This window comes from Accipiter gentilis, chromosome 8 (assembly GCF_929443795.1).
Source record: "Accipiter gentilis chromosome 8, bAccGen1.1, whole genome shotgun sequence".
In the NCBI taxonomy this organism is placed as follows: domain Eukaryota; kingdom Metazoa; phylum Chordata; class Aves; order Accipitriformes; family Accipitridae; genus Astur; species Astur gentilis.
Window position 1 is genome coordinate 25052738 of NC_064887.1, and position 26912 is coordinate 25079649.

A 26912-nucleotide genomic window follows, 5' to 3' on the forward strand; every position below is an offset into this window, starting at 1 on the left:
TATACTCATATAAATCTGGGAAGAGGACAGAGACTCTCATTATAATCTTGTTTATCTAATGAAATCTGTCTTAGTCTTTGTGGTTTTTAAAAAGATTCATCCGAAGGATAGCTTCAAATGAACACTGATGTACACAAATAGTAGAAAAGAATGTGAGGTGCAAGTGTAGTCCAGACCGTCCCATGTCTTTGTAATATCAAAGACCACTAATGTCACTTAGAGAGGCAGTTGGAGTGCCCATCCTACATCAGACATGGTGAGAAGAAACCCGAGACCTATTCCTTTTCTTCTGACACACTTACAAGACAAACACATGCTCCATTAAAAATAACACAGCTCTGCTCTGATATGTTTCCCTTCCATGTGTCTGACTTAAAAATATGCCTCAGTTCACAGTGTTATGCTTATTAAGATATAATATTACTGCTCTGCAAAGAGCCACTTCAGAGAACACAGCAGGGAAGTTGGCTCCCATTGTGCTAAAGAGGGCAGCCCCTTCAAACCCAGTGCTAGAGCAAAACATTTTCCTCTTGCAACACTCTCGCTTCTTGCATCTGGAGTTGTTTGGGTTTTTTTAATTTTTTTCTTCTCTTTTTCTTGTTTTGTTATTTTCTTGAGTCATGCTAGTTCCACTTCTGAAAAGCTGTAGTGACAGAATTGACACTACAGCAGCTGGGGCTGAGAGCATTAGAAAGCAGTGTATTACATTTTCTTTTCTTTGCACAGGTCACTGAGCATCCAGAATGATTTTTGTGGAGAGCTTTTAATGCTAATTTGTTACTATTATTTAAGAATAGTCTGCTGATGGGGAAACTACCAGCATGCTGTCTAAACATTAGATATTATTTTGACCTTGCTTTATTCCTGCAGTAAAATCTGATCGCAGGTTGCAAATGCATGCTGTTATTCATACATTAACCAACAATAGGGGCAACCTAGATCATAACTGTATGTTGAGGATGAATGTATGGAAATGATGTAGGGTTTTGTTTTCTTCTTTTTTGGTTCAACTATATAAAGGAACTCACATGTGTTACTGAATTTTTGCATTAAAAATTATACATCAAAATGTTAGGTATAAATAATGCAGAATGCCACTGCTCATGTGGGGCTGTATGCAAAGCTTGCATTTGAAACAATAAAAAGATTGGCTGAATTGATTAGAAATATGATTTCTAAAGAAGCAGATTAGAAAAGTATTCTGCTCTAATAGTAAAGACTGTTTAGCTGGGTTTGTTGCACAGATTTTTTGAATGAACATGTATACAAGCATAGTATATCCTGGTTTAGGAATGAAGGGACACCAGTTTTTCCCCAGCAGGTTCACTAGCCCAGAGATTCCTCACACTGAAATTACCAGAGAACATCCTGACCCCAGGGACAGGATCGCTATCATGTGGCAGTGGCTTGGAACGTTTCAAATATTTAGCACTTACGCATACACTAGCTCTTCTTAATTGTTTTTCCCTCAAAATGTCTGCAGAAAAACAATTCAATTAGTCTGGTTAAAGCGTTACAGGTTTTTGTGACTTTTTTTATGACTTTTTTTTATGACTTTATACTGATACTTAAATTTGCAGAAGCATAAACTTCATTTTTCAGTGCAGAAAGTTTATTACAAATTGAGAACATTTATAAACTTTCTCCTTTTTAGTATAGTTTGATTAACATCTTTCTTCTCGCTCCCAGCCTGATTTAGTATTGCCACTGAGAGCCTCTGTTTGGGAATGATCATTTATGAAGAAAGATCCTCTATTATGATTTAGAGCAGCTGAGGATTTGGCATGGGTATTTATTCACTCCTTACCAAATCCAACTTCCCATCTCAGCTGAGCAGGGGCTTCAGTTTCAGCCTCTGCTTGAGCCACATTTTTGAACTGAAGTTTTTTCAAAAAACTTTGTCCAGTCCGTTAGCTCTCCATAACCACTGGTAATATGATGCAGATCTCACGCATCTGTTTCTCAAAAAAAACCCCACAAAAAACCCCAAACAAAACCACCACCAAAAAAATGCAGCCAACTAGCCTAACATCAACATATTGATGCTTCATATCATACATTTCAAACCTTTATTACAAATTTGCACGTCTCCATCAAGTCCTCTATTCTTAGACATGCAAAAAAGGGGTTTCTCAGGCTGCCGGAGTAAGAAGTCACACAAGGAATCTTTACATGAATTCACATGCTAGGGCTGGTAAGCAGGTTCACAGGGTGGGGCTAGACACACCAAGGAACTTTATACCTGGTCTGGTTCACCTCATGTATATCAAATGGCTTTATTCTCAAAACAAAAGTAAATATTAGCAGGGAAGAAATTAGGAATGGTTCAACTCTGCCAAAACAACATTCATTCTGCAGACTAGACCATAGTAAGCAAGCAAAAAGTTAAGTCCCCAGGATAACAGGGGAGTCACTTAAGAGAGTCCAAAATAAGAGACATCCTTCATCTGCACACAGCTGGGACTACAGCATTACCTAGCAGCACTGCTATGGGGCCTGCCAGCATGTCACTGTATCTACAAAATAAAGTGCTAGCATTTGGCAGTCTATCTGACAGAGTATCCCAAAATATTGACCTTGTAAGCCAAGAGGGAAAGGAAAGTTTCCAGGCAAGATTTAAGGACAGAAATTTAAAAGAGCCAGTGCCTTCTTGGAATAACAAGAAAAGAGAAGAGGCACGACTTGGATGGCACAGCTGGAAAACTGTGATGAACGTGAAAAGGTGTTTCAGTGCATTTAAAAAAAAAAAAAGCTGAAAGCTTTATTAAAAATACAACAAAAGAGAGGGGATGCATAATAATAATCTCAGACTCTGAGAAAATAGCCAGAGCTCTGTAGGGTGACATGTAGAAGACAGACATTTAGGAAGCCCAAAGGGGTGTAATTATGTCTGTCATGAAAGGAAGCAGTAAAGATACGACTGAAAATTTGAAGAAAGGCAAGGGCTAAGTGTAAGCAACATACATCGGCAATACCTGGGAGATACTGCTGTGCAGGTGTCTGACAAGGCAATTTCAGATTATCTTTATGAAGATTGTAATGGCTAAATAAAACTCAAAGAACAAGTACTTAAGTAGTGTCCCTTTTATCACAAGGACTCCTCTGCTTTATAATAATTTTAAAATTCAGTATTTGAATTAATTTATTAAGGGAAAGGTAAAGTCATTTTTACTGGATATTTGTACTTTTTTTTTGTCTGTAAATCACCTCAAATATTCAGTCAGTAGGCTTGATCAATAAGTAACTTTTGCAAAGCTCTCTAAATACTGGCAGAGTTTTTGCCCTAGGCTCTATTTCCTTTTTGCCTAGAAATATATGTAGAAGATTGGTCCAAATTAAATCTGATTACGCAGGAGTTGTCTATTAACAAAAATAGGTATCTAATTTTGCATTGAAATGCATATAACATTTGTTTTATGAAAATCTGGTTTTATAAAGGATTAAAACATCCCCAATATGTATAAAGACACATCAGCATATACACATTCCTTACTATTATTTCAGAGTGAAAAAAGACCTATATATCTGATACCCATCATATGGGCATACACAGACCTGAGAGTATGGAACTGCTCTTCCCACTTATTAGGTGAATCATTCCAACAGTTCTTCATTGTTCTTCATTTACCTGTGCCTAGAAAAGTTGAAAATTAGAAAACGCATATTGAGCAAAGCCTAGAGAACTGGAGGGATAATGGAGGGCAGAGGGTAGGGAAAAAAATGTTATTTTCTATTTCTCAGTGGTAAAAGTCCTGATAAGGTGGATGTTTGTTTACATTCCTCAGACATGCCCTCTGTCTAACATTGTGAGTCTTCAGCAAACACAAGCACTGATATGACAGGCATCTATTCAGCTTTCTAGTTATGTAAGTACAAATATCTACAATTTGGATTTCAGCAATTTCAAACAGTAGAAATGAATCTGATAAGAAAGGGAAAAGGTGAATTTTTATATTGTAATTCTCTCAGGAGACAGGGAAGGAGAATTAAGCAGAAGAGTTTGTGATCTTAAAGGCAAGTTGGATGACATTTTGAAAGATACCTATAATTCTCTCAGGAGTCAGGGAAGGAGAATTAAGCAGAAGTGTTTGTGATCTTAAAGGCAAATTGGATGACATTTTAAAAGATATCTATAAAAGCAAGGTAGTGATTAATAGAGATGGCAGTGAATTTTTCCTCAGAGTAATTAAAACTTCAGTTTTTCCTTTTTTTTTTTTTGCTCATCTGTCATTCAAATCATTCACAGACAGTAAGAAAAACTTCATATTAAAGATTCTGCTTTCATGTCATTGAAATTAATGCCCGAGACAGCTTCTAGGTCAGATCCAGGAGCACATGAAGAGCATTTTCCAGTCAAAAATAAGGCAAAACGAAACCAGGATCTTGGCATGTGCTCTTCCCTCTCATGCTGATGGTTACTTGGCACACTGATATACGTGCACCCATGGCCGCCTACCCCAGCTCACCCACAATGGCTGCCTTGACACGAAGATTCACTTGGCAGATGTTTACTTGCATCACCTTCAGGACCCCTGTGAGTTACCTTGACTGAAAGTCAAGCCAAAAAGATTCAGTGTTTGCCCCCTTCGGGTCCCGTTCTGTCTCCTCAGCAGCAAACTACTCCACTCAGATCAAAAATCAATTTAGTTGCAAGGTCATATGGAAATACCTCACAGTATGAAAAACTTGACTCTGTCTTAGCAGAGGCCTTTGGATTAAGCAGGCAATTGACCATCTAAGAGCTTTGGCCATACTTCACACGCAAAGAACTTTGTGTCCATCTCCTGTACAGCCAGAGCATAAAACTTCAAAAACTCTTTATGTCATAATCAATCAAACTCAGCAGGACACGTCTGCAGTTGGCACTCCAGCTGGTTTTGCTTTTGTTGCGTTTGCTGCAATTCACTAGTAAAGTATGACTACTTCTATTGGAAAACTGCTGAATAAAATATTGTTTTTGCATATGCACAAAACAGTTCAGATGATGCTATGAGTAAGGGAAAAAAGAGCTTAGTTTTTTGATGTTTTTAATATTTGCATTACTTGCATTTGTTGGAAGGTTGGGTTGGGGATTAGTTGTTTTCCCCCACAGTTGGTCACTTGTTTTATTTCTTGTTTATTACTTGTATTTTCCAAATAATTTATGAATAATTGTGAGTCCTTGTGAAGCTGATCTATTGTGACGATTTGTCAAAACATAATCACATAACGCAACGCAGGCCAAGTTTTAATTGTGCTCTAATTGGAGCCCTTACAGCCTTAAAAATATAAAGCAGAGGGGATTGTTTCACTTACTATGTCTGTAGCCCACAGCTGCAAGTGGCCCTGTGATGAGCTATCATTGGGGAAGGCCCACCAGATGGGAGGCATGAAACAGAAATACTGTTTATTTCTGCAATCAAGCCAAAGTGAGCTGAAAATCCTGAATGAAAAACTTTCTACATAACTTTTACACAAAGATCAGAGACTTTTTCTTGGGACATACCACTTGGGAATTTGTGATCCTTGTTCCTACCACAGTTGTATAATTTTAACATCCCACAGAGCTGACAGACTTTGACACTAACAACTGTGCAGGGAGTAAAACAGATTTACAAGTGGCAGTGACCTTTTCATCAAGGGAAGTAAAGTAGACTCGAATCCACCATACCCCCGACTCACAGTCCTGACAACATCATTCAACATACAGTAGGAAAAGCACTTCAGCAAAAGTTTATGAAAGTGACATTGACACAGCACAGTACATTAAATTGATCCCACCAACATGCCATGAGTTTTAAGTAGCATCTCTTTTTTTTCAGTGATATTTGAAGTGTTTGCTGGCTAGTTTAGCGTCATCTGTTACTCAGAGAAGACAATTAAAATGCTGCAGTATCAGCACCTTTTTAATTATGAATGTATACATATTTTGACCATCCTTCTTGCAGTAAAAAGATAGATAAATAAATAAATAAAATAAAATAAATAAATAAAAACAATCTATAATTGAATGTTCCTGCCAGCATTTCCTTCTTATCTTGGACCCCCATAACACTGTGCTGCCTGGACAGGCCTTATTTACTATCTTGGATCTTGTTACCCTAGCAACTAATAGCCAAGCTGGCTTCAAAAAAAGTAATAGAGGTGGCCTCTCCGATTTTTAAACGGAAGTGGCTACTTTAAACCCAGTGAATGCCTGTTTTAATTGCACTGTTCATGGCTGAGAATCTTTCCCTCAGCATTTTTTTCACAGCTAATAGCAGTTTTATTCATCTGTGTGGTTTGCTGTGTAGAAGCAGTAAAGCAAAACTTCTCCTGCCAGAAACTTCAAGCATAGTTGATTAATTTTGAGGCACTTAAAAGCCAAAAATTAGGTCTGCATCTGCTTATGCAGAATATTTGCAATCTCATTATGATTTAAAACAAGGCTATTATTTTAAGCTTCTGTAAGAGTAAGAATAGTTTACTAAGAAGCATTATACAAGTAAAGTTAATAAAGATAGTCCATCTTCAGAAGAAAGACAATTGTTGGACAAATTTATGGTAAAGTAAATTTTTCCTATCAATCAAGCCCTAGAGGGGCATTAACAACACTTAAGGGAACAAACTGCAGAAGATGGTATAACTGACACATATAAAAGAGTCGGCAAGAGAGCTGAGCAGGGCTGGGAGGAAATGAAAAACTTTAACATTACATCCCAGTCATACCAAGGTCCATTGACCCTGTACTCATTCCAGATAATTAATTTACAACACATTAAACCTCTGTGTGAAGAAGGATGTTATGCATCAATTGCATAGGAATAAAAAGTGTTATTGATTTAAGATTTCTACTGTATCATGCACTGACAGAAAGAAACAATCTAGCAGTGTTTTAAAGGCAAAAAAACCCTTTTCTGAAGGACAAGTTTGCCAAATAAGTGCACTTTACACTACATTTAACTGAAGTATTGTTGACACCCTAAAATAAATGCCGTTAGGAAAGAAACCCTCAACATAATTAGGAGAATATTGCGTGACTGGATAGTATTGGCATTCACTCTAGGAACCAAATGCTCTGAGGTGATAATGCTCTCTTTTACAGTAAGAGTTTAAAATAGAAAAACACATTGACAAATATTATTTAATGAATAAAATATGAGTGAACCAGTGCCATTAATACAGTACAATGTCTAATGACTATCAAGCCCATTTTCTTCATGGAGGCATTGTGTTCTTAACATGTAAAAGCAGGAAATTGTTGCAGACTGGCAAAATTTTAAGATTCATGAACATCAGAACCAGCTTCATTTACAGACTCTTTTTTTCTTTAATTAAATTGCAATTTTCAGATTACAGTTCGAAAATTCAGACAATCAGGTCAAAGTTCTAGGCTGCTCAGCATTTCTCCTGCAGTTTAGCTTCCCTAAAAAATTCTGCCCTGCATCACTTCCAACTTTCAGCAAATATCTGCTTCAAAGTTCATTTAAGACTTGCAGTGGTTAGAAAGAGATTTGAATTAGCGTACATGCAACATGCTCCCAATGCAAAAAGAAACAAGTCAGTTTCAAGCAAGCAGTACAAAAAGAGAGAGAAAACACAAAGGTGTCTAATTGATCTCAGGCTGAGCTACAACTGATCTCACAATATGGAGGGAAGGGTTAACTTCCTGGTAGAAAGCCAGATGGTGTTTGGGATTTGGTATAGAACACTCAGAAAGAGAGTATGGAAGATCTAAAATGAAGCCTGGAATTTTGCAAGCAAGGGAAGCTACTCCAGCCAAATTGAAACTAATATGGGAGCATCCCAAACATAACAGAGAAGTCAAAGCACTGCAAGACTCAGAAAAGCCTGAAGAATCTGAGCAAAAGAGTGCACAAATACCTCCAGATGAACTCACACACAGCAGCAGATAGCGTGAACAAAGACAGTCCCTAGTGCTTAGAAGACTTTAGAACAGCAATTCACATTTCACTGCAAGAGTTTGTGAGCATCTGCAGGTATACCCAGTATGGGCAAAGTGGACAACAGTGGCAGTATTAGATCCAGGACCCTTCTGTAAAAGTATACCACATAGCCCTGGGACATAAAGAAATGATAGCTTGAAAGGCAGCCATGACCACACACAAAATTACAATGGCAGCAACAGGGTTACCAGTGCTGCAAGAAAGGCTGCACACATCAAGAGGTAAACAACTTAAACTCAGCAAAGTAATTAATTTAAAAGAAAAATAAACTTTTCTTTAGCATCAGAGTTGGCTATTTATGGACTTCTTCAAGAAATATGTGGTAGTTTCTCTCAATAGTACAGTCAAAACTGAAGTCAAGTGCATTATTCATCATGGGTGCTAATAAAAAATTTAATGTCAGTGCTCTCAAAGAGTGAAGGGAGCCTTTGGCCTTAGTCTACATGTGTAAAAAGTTACGTATCTTATTTATGGAAGGTTTATGTTAACTGAAATTGGCTATAAACTACTTACTGCCGTCCCCAAAAGGAATCTGATAAGCACCTTTATCTCACCCTCTCCTGAAACCGCATAGATTATTTCTCAACTACAAATGGTTGATTTACAAACCAAATATAAATCTAAATGAAATTTGTTGCCTACAGATACATATGCTGGAGCCTTTGATACAAGCCCAGTGGAGCAATGGACTACGCCTTAAACAACATGTGTATCCACCTGACATTTATTGCCTCTTCAACCATTTCTGGTCTCAGACAAGGGACCTTGAATAGCAGAGAAAAATCAGGGTATTGGCTTAGGTTGCTGTGTTCCTCACTTTCCTGAGACGCCCCATATGAAGATCTTCCAGTTAGGCTGCAGGGCACTTGTTAGTCCCTTTTCATTACTGACAATGACCACAGCTCTGCAATACCTCTTGCGTGAGTGGTTTGCTGCGGGTTTTGCCTAGTCTGCCAGAGATTTCCCACAACAAATAGTCTTAGGCTCACACCATCAACTAAAACAACAATAACAGCAACCAAAAACCGGCCTTGGTAGTTCCCCAGTGGGAGAATTGTATCCTAATACATGTACCATGATCGGCTGTACACATAGTAAGAAAATGGAAACTGTCAGTCATACAAATAGATAGGGTTACCCCTCTATAATATCCCTACATTTTCTTAAAACTTGTATTTGTCTGTAAGACTTGTACAAGCTAAAGGGGAGAAAAGCTCCTGTTTTACTGCAACCACAGGTCCAGTCTTGACTCTAACTCTGCAACACAGAAAACCCCTCTCCCAAAAGTCTTGCTGACCCATCATAGTAATTTCTCAAGTAGGCGTAGTCATCACATTTTCCCTTCTGTGTACACTGAGACATCCCCAGGATGTTTATTCTCTAGCAATCAAATTATTATCCACCCAGAGCAACCAAATTGCTATCCACCCAGAGCGTAGGAGATAATTCATTTTTTAATGGATTTTTATTTCAGTTAGATATCTTACTGAAATCTCTTATTTTTCATTTAAAAAATAAATTCTTTGGCATTAGAGTTTGAAACATAACAGTCAATGATAATTATAATCTACTAAAGTAATTCAAACAAAGTTTTAAATACCTCACATCCTTTCTTAAAACTGTAATGAAATGAAGGGCACATCTATGTTTAGTATAGAATCAGAAGAAATAAAAGTGTCTTATTCTTTTGAGGTCTCATCAGTCCATGTAAATACGCTACAGTATTGCTGACTTTAGTAAGTACCTAAAGTACTATTTCAGTATTTCTCTGGAGCAAACTGTACTATTAGTTTTTGCAGAAAAAAAAAAAAAAAAAAAAAAAAAAAAAAAAAAAAAACCAAAAACACCTCTTCCTTTTCATTTTACAGTGAAAAATTTGAAAATATGAAAAAAACCTGTGCATTCTTAATTCAGGTTGCTTGAGTGTACGAACCTTAACTATCTGCAGCTTAAATGGACAAAACGGATGAGGAACAGTAAGGAAAAGCAAAATAAACCAATTTTCTGGGAGTATGTGATACAATCCCTGATGGTAGCATCAAGAGAAGAGTGCAGGTTCCCTTACACTTTAGCCATTTGAAGACATCATTTCCCCAATCTGTATCAGAGTTATATGTTACTTAATAGCCTGTTCAATTATGAGATAGCGTTAATAAGCAACCTGGGTGTGTTCGCTCTTCACTAAATTATAATCAAGAGTCCTACATTTTACATTTGTTTTTCTCTCTCTACATGGCAAAGATAAAGATTTCACATTTAGTACATTTGTGTGGACAATCACACTACTATGTTAAGGCTATTACCATAACTAGGGAAATGTTCCTTTTCTCCTTGACTTATAAGGCATAGCACAGTCTCATGCAGTATTATTTCATGATTTTAAAAACTTTTTTCAAATAACATGGTACTGTCTAATAAGAATTTTAAAACTTCCCTTGGTAAACATGACAATGTGTTGAGGAAGGCTACTGAACTGCCACACCAGACTGCCTACCTGCAGTTCGGGGACCTGTGGTCCCCTCATATTTGCTCTCCTTTGCTCACTGGATTCCATGGTAAGCATGGCACATCCCACAATATATGCTTCCACCACATTCAGCTGACTCACAGCAGTTGGATGACTGCACATGCCTCATAGGAAAAGCAGTCTAGCCAAGGAACCTGGTCCAGAAGAACAAACAGAAAGAAAGGCCCAAGCTGTTAATCAGGTGAGACAGTGCAACCATGGCAAAATACACATATGAGGTTTAATGATGGCTAAAAACAGTGTGAAAATGAAACTTTTAAGTTCAGTTAAATACACCAATGTTTTATTTTTGCTTATTTCCTAAGTTACTAATTTTTCACTTTCCACTCAGAATAAAAAAATATCTATATTGCAATATTAGTGTTTCTTATGGGATTAAATTTCAGCTTTACGATCCTTTTTTGAGTGTTTCATGCCATGTGCAATGCCATGGATCACGAGCACCTCACTGATCAGACTAGTGCCCTGCATGTTAGTGGTGTACAGCTGATGCACAGATGGTCACATTTGTTATAATGGACTCAAATGAACACCCAGTCATGAATCCATAATATACTACTCACTGACTCCTTGAGATCTAGCTGGTGGCGAAATTCCATTTAAAGTGTAGTAGTACAGTGTTTATACTGGAATTGCCCTGGTAGCTCAGAGGTTCAGGCTGCTTTTCTGTTCCAGTGACCGTTATGAACAAATTATTTACTGCACAACAGAGGGTTTCTCTACTCAGATTTTATTAATTAATTGCAAAGTGGATATTTGCAATTGCAAAGAGAATAACCAGATCCCCGTTAGGTGCACATTGCTAGAGTTCTACAATGTTCATTTATCCTATGCATATATATTTTATACGTGAACTCCGTACCTTTGAAAGACTAGCTGTCTGTTACATGAATCAGCATATCACACACATACATCCAAGGGCAGGATTATTTTTATATTCTGTTAATTTCATGGAAATCACTATCTTGCTGTCCCTTCAAAAAACACTTTCCTAATGGAGTATTATGTATGTAATAAATGCATCAGTCTCAAATAGTAAGTCAAACTTTCAAACTAGATGAAAGAATGCAAAGTGCAGATAATAGGGGGTTTTTAAATTATTCACCCATACTTACTGTGTCCCTCTGTAGAATTCATGGATCATTATTCTTTGTAGCTCTTTTTTCTTCGGTGTAAGATAGTGGGATGAAATCCACATTCTGTAATTACACACAAATATGTTAGAAAAATGGAGTGTTTGAAATCAATTCTAATGTTAAATGCAAAGGACATCCTGGGCTCATTAAGTAAAAATATCTCATTTAATGAGCAGGAAAGCACTGGAGCACACTGAACCCTGACACAAAGCAAATTATTTAAGTGATAAATTATATTTTATGGGGAATGTAAAAGTTAATAATACTCAGGGGTAAGGTAATAAATGCAGAGGTGTAACTAACTTCATTGACTGCTTTACTTACAAACATGCCATATGTACCTGGTTACTTGAAATAGTAATAAAAAGAATTGGCAGAAACTCTTGGAACCAAAGATTCACGTGGAGACCTTTGTAGCATTCTTTTCCACTAAACAATCTGTGTTTTATTCCTTTCAAACTCATTATTCTCCTCTCTCTTTCACCTTAGGAAATATACCTCCGGTCTTTGCCTTTTACTTTTTGTCAAATATTTGATCTTGCATTCATTAAAACTGAAACCTTCTTATCTACCAGACAGGCCAATAAAATCACTGCTCATTTACCTGCGATCATGCCCCAGAAATGACCTGAAACTTCACTTGAAGAGAACCAATCTATGCTGAAGGAAAACAGTGGATCATCTTTTAATCTACTGCCCTTCTAGTGCGTGCAAGCTCAGTGGCACTGAATATCCTAAAGTTGTTGTCCTTGGAAATCAATGCAACAGACAAGCTCACTGAGGATACAGCTCATGAATACACCTCAGCACATTGGAATATGGGTTGTTACCATGAATGTAACTATCTGCATTAAAACTATTTCTCTATATTTCAATGGTGTAAAAGAGATGGTATTAAGGTATGGATCGAAATAGAAATCAACAGAGGAAGAGTATGCTCAAACACAACTATTTCCTGTGACTATTTCCTTAATCTTAAAATGGAATTTACATTACTAACATTGTCCTTTTTTTCCAATTTTCTTTGGTATTTACATTTCCAGGTCAACAGCTAGTGTTTTATTCCCACTTTGGCATCTGGGAAGTAAATACAAAGCCATTGCACTGGGTGTTACCCCGAATTGGTACAGATTTTACATGAACGGAACCAGTCATTCACACAGCATGAGTATCACATTTGTCAGAATTCTTCAGCAAAGTTGTTGTACAAAAGCAATCAGAGTTTATCCACTGCATTGAAAACTATCTACATATGTGCAATTGTTTTCTAGGAACAAGAGCTGACATTCAATCCTGAATTAAGTCAATTTAAGCTTAGCATACTTTTTAGTTTGCCTCTTTAAATAGTCTTGTGATAGTGGTCAATGGTCTTATGACACCATCTACATGAGCTAGAGCCATCACTTTGAATTTGGAAAGTGAAAATATATAAAATCAGAAAAGTGTTTCTAACCAGGTCCTGGACAAAACAAACCTGTTGGGAAAAAAAGTCTCATTCAAAAAAAAAGACACCCTCATCTGAATTCTTCACTTATGGTTGGACTCGATCTTAAAGGTCTTTTCCAACTTAAATAATTCTAGTAAGCAACAATAAAGATGGTATATAAGATATCATCTTCTAGCAGAAAAGACATGCCTTTGATAGATAACATAATTAGACATAAAGTCTTTGGAGACCTACAACGATTATGCAGCGCTACTTGTAAAATAGCCAGTCTGTATGCCTGCAAAAAATAGCAGTAGAAGACTCATCCAGCCTGGTTATAAACTTTCAACTAAGTGTTTATCCAACTTATTCTCTCCTTCTAAATACACAGATAACTTAACTAATGTTACATGCTTTTTGAATCTGGACTGGAATATTCAGATTTACAGGGTGGGTTTGAAGTTCCAGGAAGCCTGCGTTTTGAAGAGAAGGTGAAATTTTGAACTAATCCAGTGACCCCAGGAGCAGGGATTTTCAAGAAAAGCTTTGATTATTGTAATCATTGTGAGTTGGAAGTACCAAGAATTTCAGCAGACAGATATATATGTCCGCTTCTGTGTGCATATATATATATGTGCGTGTGTATATATCTGTATACATCAGAATAAATACTGAACATAAATATGTATATGCTTTAAGCATTATTTTAAATTTTTTATTGACAGATTTAGTAGGTTAGACTAAAAATACCTGGCATCACAATCCAGTGCTCCAGGACATCAGCTATAGTGAGTAAATAAGACTTGTACAGCACATAAGACTTGTATTACAGCTCAAGATGAGGTCACTATTGAAGGCCAGACTACTGAAATAAGCAAATATGTCAATTCTTGTATTCCTGTCAATATAGAGATACAAAAATATATAAAGGAGCCAATATCCAGAGCCCTCTGAAATCTTTTAGTAAGAGCCTTTTCACTGGTTTAACTGCATTTCTCATGGTTTTAAACCATTTTTATGGTCAATAGTCTTTGTACCTGGGAAATACTTATTATCCACTAATGCTTGTCTTCTCTGTGCTTTGGTGTTTCAAACTCCCAGGTTATCATATGCCTGATAAAGAGGATATAAAAAAAAGTATAGAAGAAACTAATCCCTGAAAAAGCAAGATGTACCTATTATTTACTTAGCAAATATTTTAGGTTTTTCCAAAGACCTTTTTAGATCCAGAGACTGTTTCTCTCAGGTGTTCAACAAAAAATGTTTTCTTCCTCTACAGAATGTATATTTTGCCTGCAACAACTGCTTTAGACAAGAAATAGTTGAAATTTTAGGTAGTTAAGGCATGAAAAATCCTCACATTGATTTGTCTTATACCTTTCTTCTGATTTGTATCTATCCAGAAGACAGATACAATATTCTGATTCAGAACTGGCTCCCTGATATCTTGCATGAGCAGCAAGTACATTTAAAAAGAGACAGAGTAATTCCCCTCTTCAAAGCATGACTGTGCTCCCTATAGAAATATTCTTGTGATGTTCCTAGACTAGATTTTGTTAGGAGGTAGATGAATGTTAAGTCTTCCTTAACAAAGTAGATAATACAGCAATTTTCTCTGAAATTTCTTTAAAAAAAAAAAAAAAAGAAATATTGCACTTCTTTTTGGTGAACTTCAAAATGGTGCAGGGAGTAAGAGGCTACATAAAGCTGGGAAGCTGAGGGACAGGAGGGCTCAGCATGTTCTCTGCTGAACTTCCCCATGAACTTACAGCACACTTGATAACAAAAACATGTCGTCTACATCTTTCTAACCAGTAGATGCTGCTATCTCTACTTCTTCTCCAAATATTGCATTTATGTTTTCAGTTATGTGTAGAATAACTAATGTACTGGTGCCAGTCAAATACTTTATATCACCAAACCCCCACAAGCAAATTTGTTTTACACCGCAGTTGAATGAAAAACATCCTGTAGAGTGCAAACACAAGGGAATGAAAACAGAAAACAGCACTAGCAACATGATTTAAATTAATTAAGTGAACATTAATACCTCTAAGACATTGCATTATTGCTTCATACATTTAGTGGGAAAAGCTGTAATTTACACATACAATATTTTTAACATCATGTATTAATTAGATATATATGGTTACTCTGATTAATTGATACTGTAAACAAAAGACTCATTTGAAAACATATGCTGCAATAATTAAAAAGCTATTATGCTGACAGTGCCTTTCTTTGAGGAACTCGTAACATCTGTATTGACTGTGATAAGCATTGATTATCTGGAGTGATATAAATATTTGGGGAGCTAATAACAATCAGGTAGGATTTCAGTGCATGCTATAGACAGCAGAGATAAATCACAGGAAACCTAGATCAAAGCTGGTTTGTGAATAAGTTTGTTTTTGTACTTAATGACTCAATATAAAACACACACACAGAAAACTCTTCAGAGATTTAAAGCACACGGAAATGCCATAAAGAAACATCCCATCCTGTGCAGCATTTCTGTATATCTGTAGAATCTCCCTATGCAGTGAGTAGGATGTCAGCACACAAAGAAAGGAATGAATTCAATCTGAGTACTTACCACGTGCATTTACCAACATTAGACTTTTCGTTGAAATATTAAAACCTTTTTTAAAGCAGAAAAAAAGTACATAACTTTCATCCGTTCCCCTTGAGGAGATTAATTTAGCAATGCAATGGGTCAACTGCAATTTAGTTCCCATTCAGACTTGGTCATCTGCATCTTGATTCTGAGTCAGATATTTGTTTATTCTGACTGACTTTCATTAAATCACCATAGACTGTACTAAGGGTTTACATCACCTGCTGTGGTCCTTTCTAGGTGCATTTTCCCTTCCCACCCTGATGTCCCACTACATAAACCTCCACTTTCTTGGTCCTGGCACTTAGCCTCCCAAAGACTCTCTGGATTTCTGGAGGTGATGCAGGCTTGAGAGAGTCCTGGTAAAAGAGGCAAGATGGCCTTGAGTTCAGTGGAGTTGAAAGGGCATGGCTGAAAGCAAGATCTGCTCTGTATGTTCATTAATGAGAGTTTTTATTGCTACTGTTTCCTTCTTTGCATATAAGATGAAAGCTCATTCCTGCCAGTAAGTGAAAGAGAACACCAGAAACGGTTTGGGAAGACACGCAGCGATGTATGCTGACGTACAGGAGCAACGGCTGAGATCCAGCAACGGATCCCCACTGCCAGCCCTCTGTGTCGCTCTTATCGAAGCCAGCCCTGGCAACAGAGGTGGAACCTGGTGCATTAGTGGGATCCTGGCCCCAGTGATAAAATGGGAGCTTTTTGCTGACACGGGGCCAGGTTTTTACCCTGAATGACTGGATCCAAACATGCCTGATTTCAACTGAGTGAGAAGCCCTATTGACTACCCATCCTCACAGGACTTCCCACATACTTGTGACCAGGAAAGAAGCCCAGTTTATGTAAACCTTTGCCCACGAGTAAGGGTTGAGTAAACAAAGACTTTTCCATATTTTCTGCAAGCATTCCAGTGTTAATACACAGCATGCAACATTTGTTTCTTATTAAGTTGTATTTTCATTTCTTTGCTTTTGTAATTTAGGTCTTTCTAACACTCTTTGTTTCTTTTTTTTAAGCATTGCATTAACTTGCCTTCCTATAACCTCTGTACAGCTTTCTCTGTGCTTGTTGTAACAATTTGTACTATTCCAAAGCACAGGGATTAATTGCGCCTCTAGTTATTATCTTGTCCTTGTTTCTTTCAGACTAGTGGCCTCTGAATTTTTTTTTTTCAAAACAGCTAGGAGGCTAAAAAGACATCATCTTCACAGTAGCATAAAGTAATGTTCTGTAGACACAACAATGGCTGTTTATTGCACCTTACATAAACTACTTTAACTACCTTCAGATTACTGGTGTTATTCAAACACATTCATTTACAGCTGAGGGAGTCCGTGGACATTTGCTGAAACTCTTTACAACACGTAGCACTTTGTCCTAGGTTGCAGCAAAATGTATTACAGTCTTTGTCTATTCAAAACTAGATTGATTTATACAAAGGAAACTTCAGATATTTGTATAGTTTTGATTATCTTTATATTATGATGCCTTTTGTTGTTCTAAATTAAATAAACTTATAGCAATGTAACTGAGCTGAACGTTGTAATTTGGTAGGGCAATAGCAGTGTCCCCATAAACACATTACTACATCTAAATCGGGGGGGGGGGGGGGGGGGGGAGGGCGCGGAACGTGGGGGTGGTAGTGCATTTTAGCTCAAAATATATGAAAATCCACACAGTTCTATACACTGTGTTGGCCACACAGTCTAGTTTGCTTTGAAAGTCAAAAGAATTCGTACTATTTTCCGGAGGCCTACTAGCTACAGTGGGGCCATGGCAGCACGGTAGTACACATTATGTGGGAGGACAGGAAGCCTAGGAACGTATTTTAAATGGCTGGGGGGGGGTGGGGGGTGGTGTTCCCCCTCTATGAATCTCTCAAGTGCTTCTGCAACAATAATGTTAATAGGCTTGCACAGGGCACAAGACAAACTGACGAGATTATTATTGATTATATGTTGCAGAGTACCACAGAGATACAGCCGAGTTGAAGCCTTACTGGAGGTAAGGGAGAGGCTGGGAGAGGGAAAAGGGTTCTGAGGAGTACTGTCTCTTTGGGCACTTAAAAGACACCAACTGAGAAGGCAGAAAACAGTAGTAAAATGTGGAAGTCTGATCTGTCCTATGTGGTTTTTTTGTGTACTTCACAACAGAACTATAAAATGAATTTCTGTAATGATACTAGTGCAGTTAATGACTAAATCCTCTTCTAAGTTAGTTTCTTGGCACACTGTATTTTGCAGGAGGTTTGTATTTATCATTCCATTATCATAAATAATGCAGGATTGGTTAATTCTACATTTAAATTATGATAATCATATTTTAAATAGATAAGTGTTGCCTTGTCTCACATAGCTTCCCACTACAAAACAAGGTGATTCTCACTCACAAGATTCTACATCCATTTAATGAATTTTCTCAACAATGTGGAAAGTCATTCCATTTGGATGTTACGGGGAGGTGGAAATTCACATTTAAGTAGATATTCCCCTTTCATTTCTGTCTTGTGCAGTTACGGAGCACATTGAAAGCTTCACAGGTTTTTTTTTAATATGCTGGATAACTCTTATATGTTACTGTTATGTTAATGATTGCTGTAATTTGAGACTGCTTTTGTAAGTACCAGAGATGTCTGAATGCATTTGTTTCTAAACAAGAGACAGTCTGTGACAAACACATACTGAATAGTAAAAGGAGGCAGAGGGGCTAAGGGATTGGAAATTAAAAAAAAAAAAAAAAAAAAAAAAAAGAAACAAAACATAGCACAGCAGTCTATCTGAACGACCTTGATACAGAACCTATTATTTAACTATATATAGGGCTTCAGCTATTCATTCTATTTTACTTCTTTTGGATAATGCTACCTCTATTAACAAAGAAATAAATTTGGGCAGAAATAATTAGATTTTGTCTGAAAGAAAAAAAGTGACTTAATAGTGGCATTATAAAATCTCTTGCGTCTCCTCTGCAAAAGAAAGAATTTGTACACAACTATAAATTTTTTATGTTTCTATCAAACATTGATAATAAAGGTTTTAATATTTATAGTTACCCTTGGCCAAACTCTGAGAGTTCCCTCTCCAGTAGGGTACACTCACAGAGGTACACATTGCCTTTGGGTACCACTGACTGGGACAGTAAGCACATGATGGATTTCCCTTTGGAATACAGCACTGATATGCAGCTCTTCTTAATCTTCTTAGTATTCAATTTTACGCATTCCTCTGTAATCAGCTTTATCCTGAATTCTAATGAGTTCTGTTTTTACACTGGGAGCTGTGTCTTTTAACAATCAATGTTATTAAAATGACCCTTGATAGTGCATGATTCCACAGTGGGGATTTTCAAAGCTATGTACAAAAATACAGTTCATTACCACTTTAATATGGAAGTTTAAAATCAGAACTTCTCTCTGCCTTGTTCAAAGCAATTTCTCTGGCTTTGAACAGCTGCTTGGCACACCATAGCAAGTATTGCACGATTTTGTCTCTCTCTCCATAGTGGCCCAAGAACTCAGAGCAAAAGAGGAAATATGGTGCTGGAGATTGGATAGCTGGTAGATTTATGGTCACTGGTCTGAACACAGCCCAGGAAAAGACTGATTAAAGGGCTCCGTGATGCAAGGTGCTCTGTATTTGTTAGATTTTTTTATTGCTTTGTTATAACTTCATGGGAGTTATTTAATGATCTTTTAACTAGTTTTATTGCTTACTGTATATAAGAACCACCAAACCACTGGCATAGATAAAATATGTCAGGAAATGAGTTTCGTCTCACTTGCCCTTCTATTGAACAAGTCAATCTCTCTCAAGTTTCTATCGTACAACAAATATGCCCAATACAATAGCAATGAGATTATACATCACCTTGTCGCAAGCATATGAACTGAACGCTAGTTTCTAGATGGAACTCGGGGAAGGCACCAGCTTGTAGTGCCAGCACTGCATGTGTCCTTCTGAAAAAAATTGCAACATGCAGATCTATGATTCACCTGCTTCTTACTAAGGAAAACACATTGTTTTAAGAGTTGGGTTTTTTCAAAGCTGAAATCAGGATACAAAAAATTGTGCTTTAAGATAGGCAGAAGGAATAAATAAAAATGAAGCAGTGCAGGAGGGAAGTTTTCATATGTCTGTCAAAGTACATAGCAGAAAAACTGTTTGGTTTTTTTTGTTGGTGGGTTTTCTTTTTTTCTTTGAATAACGTAGTAATGGAGAAGATTAGCAGCTGCTGTGCAAGTAACCATTAGTTAGGAGCATGCTACCAATAAAAAGACTGTTCAGAGTGAGCAGAAAGGGTACTTCACGATATAAAATGGAGTAGGCTAAATATAGAACTCTGAAAACCAAATACAGAAACCCTGAAACTTCTTAACCACCTTGCAGTTTCAGCTCTAATTTGTTCCGTCCTGAAGCACAGTTCAAATATTTAAAAAGTGTAATATAAAACAGAAATCCCAGGCATCCTGTATTGAACAGCAGTCATATCATGAAGGCAAAGCCTAAGAAATCAAAAGATTGTTTCAAAAACAAAGGAAAAGAATGCTCATACCAGAAGAACGTGGTGCCTGCTCAGTGTGTGAAACATTTCCCCTTTGACTTATTTCCATTACTGAGAGTAAATAACCAAATTAATCCCAATGGTAGATTTAAAGTAAGCAAGGCAAAGAAGGCCTTCACTTGAAAAGAGGACATATATCAAAATACCAAACAGAAATAAACAATCCCCAAGTGGAACTTGTGACCTTGCAGTAGCATTTAGGTAGAAACACATTTATCTGGGTGACAGTAGAAGATCCTTAATATAGAATTACATCACAGAGGTCTGCCTTGAAAGAAAAATTAACTCTATGAATAAAACTTCCAGCACAAAGTAGTAAGAGAAGTTTGCCAACACAATTTAATTACACTTCTCCTTTTGTGCTTATGTATTTGGATGCTGCTAGCACTGATGTGATATTGTTTTTTCCCCTCTCTTTGTCTCACTCAGTGACCAGGCAGGACACTGCTCTGGAGGTAGACAAGGTTTCTGTGGCAGAGGAGAGGACCTTTATCACCAAGATCCCCATCTCATTATGTCAGAAAACTAGGTGAAAGTGCAATAAGACACAAAAGGATGATGTCATACTTAAAGTAATTTGATGGTGTGGCAAATGTCCTAAGGTAACATAATGATGTCATAGATCAATGTCATTGTATTCTACCCTATGCTTGGGTTTCTGAATGCTCAAGCCTATGATCCTGGGCCTGGTTTGAAGAAAACCAGGATGTGCGCTCCCAGGTGTGTGCTAGAAGTGCTCTAGACATCAACAGGGAGATGTGGGGCTAAACAGCCTAGGACAGCACCAGCCTGAGCTTCTCAGCTTTTCCCAGCCCCTGTGGTGATGGCTGAAGTTGGAGGAATTTTTAGGATATTGTCTTTCAGCAGATATTCAGCCTGTCACAGAACAGAGCTCTTGGTCTTGTCACTTAATGGGCTACATACTAAAAGACAGATTTGATGCCAGGTCCTGAAGAATGAGGAGGGCCTGTAAGCCATTTCAAAGTTAAATTTACTATAGTGTCTTAATCTGCAAAACGAGTCTGGAGGACACCAATGCTTTCCCATAACAGTCAAACCAGTATAACTTCATGGACTTAAAACTCCTTTATACCAGTGTCACAGGCTTGAACCCAGCTCTGTGTCCTTGTCTGAACTAGACTGACATTTCTCAGCCACTCAGCTCTTCATCCAAGAGTATCTGTAGTTTATGAACTCCCTAGCAACTTTTTCTCTAATTACAGTTGTACCTAAACAGGGATGAGTTTTCCTTCAGATATGTGTTCCAGAAAAAATATGACAATTAAGCTAAAATGTCATTGTTGAAGAAAACCTGACATTAGTGATCGTTTGGAGCTCTCAGTAGAGAAGGACCATTGCTCAGTCTAGAAGACAGTATTCTCACATTTCTGTAGGCTCACCTGGAATAATCCCTCATTATTCCCTTTGCAGTCTCTCTCTGAGAAGGAAAAAATTACTGGCAAGTGCCTTAAATACTAGGATCCTTACCAGTCCAGGACGTTATTACTCAAATTCAAGGTCAAATATATCCTCCTGACATTAACTTCATAGTCGAAGAAATTGATACAATTTTTAACATCCAGGAAATTATAAAGAGGGCGGCATTTACTTCCACTTCAGATGACTGCAGCACAGTTGATTTACAGCCAATATAAAAACTGAAAAATATCTGTTATTGCCTCATTGATCAGTATTGAAATCCAGAAAAAGAAGAAAGTGTGAACATCAGCATTTATTATCCTATAAAACCAGTTTACTTCACTTCATCTTTCTAAATGACTGTAAAATAATAACGGTTTGTTCATTTGTTTATTCTTAAGGAAAAAATCAGGGCACAGGAGACTGTGCTATAGTAGTGGCTACTTAAATACATTCAATAATTAGTAATGACTTGTGAAGTGAAAAAAACCCTGCATGAACTTCACATTTGTAAAGCTGTAAGAAAGAACTGGTCATATACATTGATTGTTCTTTTTAAAAATCTAACCTGGTTTATGCAGTTTAACCTAGGAAGTATATGGAAAATATTTTTTTTTAAAAGAAGAAGAAACTATCTTCTTGGAAGTCTGGATGCAAACCCACAGAATTAAGCAGTTAAAGTTGATGAAATTATTTATTTTGTGTAAAGAATAATGTAAAAATCATGAAAAAAAAAATCTAAATTTCATCTAAGATTACTTAAAGGTTTACTTGAGGCCATATTGTATTTCTTATTTTCCTGATTAACAAATCATCACTGCACAAAGCAACACAGGTGGTCAGTCCCCTTGGGCTTACATCAAAGGGGCCACCATGAAGCTTTAGATGTTATTCAAAAGCAATCTGAAACTTGCCTCTCACTGTTTGTCCCATCTATTGTACTCCACAGGGTCATACTTAAAGGACTGTCTAGTATACAAAAAAACTCTCTCATAAAAGATGCTTCTAAAAATGGTTTCATAACTGTTGTCTGTCACAAGTGGTTTAATTTCAGAATACTCACATCATAAATTATGCCATTCTAAAACTCTATTTTTACATGAAGCAATGCTTACTGTCCTTAGACACAAGCAGAAATGGGGCTTTGCTAAATGATAGCTATATGTCTATATAACCAACATCTGTTGTCTATCTCCAACAGATATCAGCCATTGTGTCTATAGGAAATAAAAAAACACCACCAGAAAAAATAAGAAAAAAACCAAGGATTTCAGAGTAGCCCACCCTTCTCATAGCTTTTACAAGAAATTCCAGAATATATTATTGTAAAATAAAATAAATAAATAAATAAAAATCAGATGTTGCATTCTTTGTATCACAGAAATTTTAACTTATTTTGGAGTTTTATTCTGGAACTTGAAAATATGTCAGGGTTTTTTTAAAAAGGAGTTCTCAGAAACACTGTACATGAAATAACGTTTCAGTGTACATCCTACACTCATGGAGGTTTTTTCTGTGTGGGTTTGGGGGATTTTTTGTTCTTTTTTATGTTAGCACTTTGAAGACCCTACCAACATTGTGCCTTAGTATATGTGAGTTGCTTGAAAAAGATCAAAGTCTTATTAAGTCCCCAGTTATTCCATCAATACCAACAGGATGTTTATAAACCATGATTCATGTTGGGTATACCAAGAAGAGAACACAGACTCACGGTTCTCAGTAATAAACAAAGCCAACAACACTTCAGCTATGGAAAACTGATTAAAGAGTTATGGGCAAGCTGTCATAGGAAGGAAAACCCAACAGGGCTTCCCACTTTTAATAGGCAGGAAGCTGACTGCAGAACACTTTCTGGGTTTCTAACTTTATTCTATGTGCAATAAAATGATCTGATAAACTATCTAGAGAGAATTTACTAAACCCCATAATTATTCATGTAAAGTTGAGGAATTTTTTCAGCAAATGATGCATTCATCAAACATGGTTTTCAGCAAAAACCTATTCAGTTATTTCCAAAGTTCCAAACAGCTTCATCTCAAAATAACTTAGGGCTAAAACAATAACACTGAAAAGGTAGCAATCCCTGCCTGGCCAGGAGGACCCCAGAGGTGAGGGCACTTCACAGAAAACAGACTGCATTTGAATTCTTCTTGCCATTACGGAGGGGTCTTCAATCCACATCTCCCATCTACTCAGAATGCATTCAAGACAGTAAGCTAAAGGAAAGTCTCACTGTCTCTTGAAACAAAAAACGTGGAAATGTTCACTGAAACAAAGAGATATAGTTTGGTGGTCCTACAGTTCATGTTATCTCTTGGGACATAAACTCCAACTGAGCTGAGACATTTTAGATAAAGGGAGAATTTGACCACTGTTTTTAATTTCCTGATGGCATGCTAATATTACAAATTGTAGACTTTAAGACTAATGGTTAAAAGCCAGTGCAAGGCAGCCCAACATACATACTTTCATTTTCAGGTCACTTAAGCTTGCGGGGGGCCGGGGGGGGGTGGTTTTGGGGGTTGGGGTTTTTTTGGGGGGTTTTGGGTGTTTGTTTGGGGTTTGGTTTTTTGGTTTTTTTTTTTGGGGGGGGGGGGGGGGCAGACGTTTGGTGAGAAAAAGTGGAAAAAGAAATAAACAAAAAACCCTCTTTCATTATGAAATATCAAAATGAAATTTTCCAGTTTCCAAACTTGTTTCTCAGGAACTGGGCATGGGAGAAGGTCTGCAACTCTGGAAGATGGGCACTGCAACACTAGTCCAAAATCTACCAATGAAATCATCAATTTCTGACAAAATTCTGTGTCATGCAAGCATAAACAGCTTACAAACGTACTTTGCTGTCGTATCCTGGACCTCTAAGTTATACAGTGGATGCGGCACATTCTGGCATAAATACCTCGTGTATAAATGTGAAGCGCAGCTTCTGACTCCCTAACAAATATTATATTACTCCTACACTGCAAGATACAATAAATATGTAAGCAGTGTTGTGGAAAATATATGTAATTTATATTACTGCATTTGTGTTTTGTAGTCAAAAATTATTTCCTAATGCATATAATAAGATTTTATAATTTCAGTATATTCTGGTTTCAGCCCCCCTCTGGGCCAATCACAATGGGGGAGACATTTCTTCCTCTTCCCCTTCTCCTCCAGGCAAATTACAATAACTTTTGATAATTTCTGTAGTGGTTTAACCGCAGCTGGCAAGTAAACACCACACAGCAGCTCGCTCACTCCCCTCCCGGTGGGATGGGGGAGAGACTCAGAAGAATAAAACTGAGAAAACTCATGGATTGAGGTAAAGACAGTTTAATAAGTAAAGCAAAATAAGGAATTCATTCACCACCTCCCATCGGTAGGCAGGTGTTCAGCCACCCCCAGGAAAGCAGGGCTCCGTCATGCATAACGGTTACTCAGGAAGACAAATACCATCACTCTGAACAACCCCTCCCCAGTTTCTATACTAGATGTGACATCCCATGGTATGGAATACCCCGTTGGCCAGTTTGGGTCAGCTGCCCTGGCTCTGTCCTGTGCCAACTTCTTGTGCCCCTCCAGCTTTCTCGCTGGCTGGGCATGACAAGCTGAAAAAGTCTTGACTAGTCTAAACGCTACTTAGCAACACCTAAATACATCAGTGTGTTATCAACATTAGTCTCATATTAAATCCAAAACATAACACTATACCAGCTACTAGAAAGAAAATTAAATCTATCCCAGCCAAAACCAGGACACAGTACTTCTGAAATCTCTTATTTGATTACAGAGCTTCCTCTTTATACAGTCCATCTGCTTCCATTGAAATAGAGATTTTATATATATATACACACACACACATACTGCTGCTAGGAAAGTGACCATCCCTAAACAGAAAATTACTAATTTAAGAATCATATTAGAATGAAGGGTTAGTCTTCGTATAAACTAATAGTGGAGCAATAGCCTGAAACAATTTTACTCAAAAGTCTGTGTGTGGTCAACACTTGCAAATGAAACAGCAGAAAAGTGTGTTCTCACATTTACTGTATTGCCTGAAGCACTTGAATTGACCTCTTAGGAGGGTAAACATTGTGTATATCCAGTTGACTATGTAGTCAATACCAACTGGAGCAAAGGGGGTTTTTTCCAGCCTAGGAAACTAACCCCTCAGTGAGACTAATTAATTTCTCTGAAAACATCCAGGATATTGATCTGAGATTTGAAAACACTGTTGATGTACAGTAGTCAACCACACATGAATGAGAACCATCTTTGAGGGAACTTTAAAGAAATGGGGTAAATAGTATTTTACAGTCTGACTTTCACTGTCAGGCAGCAGACAGTTCACCTAAGTGAAGAACCTGAGAATTTTTTCAAACACTTTCAAGTTTATAATTGCTTAGAAAACCCCATGATCTTCTACAAATCTTAATCAGATTTGAGACATTTACTGAAGATTTTAGGATATAGTTAGGAAACATGAAAGCTTCTGAACTATCTTGTTTCTCACCCTGACAAGCATAGTTTATCAGTGTTAAGTGCAGAACTTTGGTTCGTCTGATACCCTAGAGGTATGATGCCCCTACACTGAATGAATATGTTTGAAAGAATGACTGTGTGATACTTCCAACAGCCAAAGTCTTCTTTGCAAATGAAGTCTTTCCAAACACTCTCGAGTTATATTCTGCCCTTAGACACATGGTCTACAAGCATCTATTTAAATCACCAGCGATAGAACTTTTCTTGCCACACCAAAAAGTACGTATCAATGTTGTTAAGTCACAGAATTCAGCTTTTTACAGAGGATGCAATTAATCAAGGCAGCAAACTACTGTGAAGCATCTGCAAAAACACTGATGTGTCTCCGCGTCAGTGCAGTTGCTGAGTTTAGAGTAGGGTTTAGGATGAGGTTCAGCCCCAAGGCCTGTACAATAGGGACGTCAGGCTGAGTCAGCCCAGCACCCCTTTGGGCTTTAAGCTCAGTGGATCTGTGCATCACCCTCCACCCCCTGGTCTTGGGCAGAAGTAGGTCCTCGTCCAAGACAAGACAGTGCAGTTGCTCTAGAAGTCTTAATCAGAAGCTGCAGTGCTTCCAGCCGTCATCAGATCTTTACATATAGAATCTGCCCCCATGCCATGGACAGTCCCAAAGCTCCATGGAAGATTTTTCAAAGCAAAATTACAGCCCAACAAATGTAAATAATGCAGAAAAGTCAAAGATAGCACAGTAAATGGAAGCAGGACAGATGTTAGACTTCCTCATTGCAACAGAGAGGGGGACAGGGGGACACTGGGTTTGCAGTTGCTGACATTG

General features: G+C 37.5%; 1 long non-coding RNA gene across 1 annotated transcript in view; it reads right to left on the reverse strand.

Moving 5' to 3' along the window:
• Window positions 1–26912, reverse strand: part of LOC126041641 (uncharacterized) — a 62252-nt gene that overhangs the window by 5189 nt on the left and 30151 nt on the right. The window contains exons 2-4 of the long non-coding RNA XR_007506928.1: window positions 11568–11651; window positions 10420–10586; window positions 3556–3634 (exon numbers count right to left, since the gene is read on the reverse strand). This is a non-coding gene — a long non-coding RNA (uncharacterized LOC126041641). The remainder of the gene's footprint in view (window positions 1–3555; window positions 3635–10419; window positions 10587–11567; window positions 11652–26912) is intronic.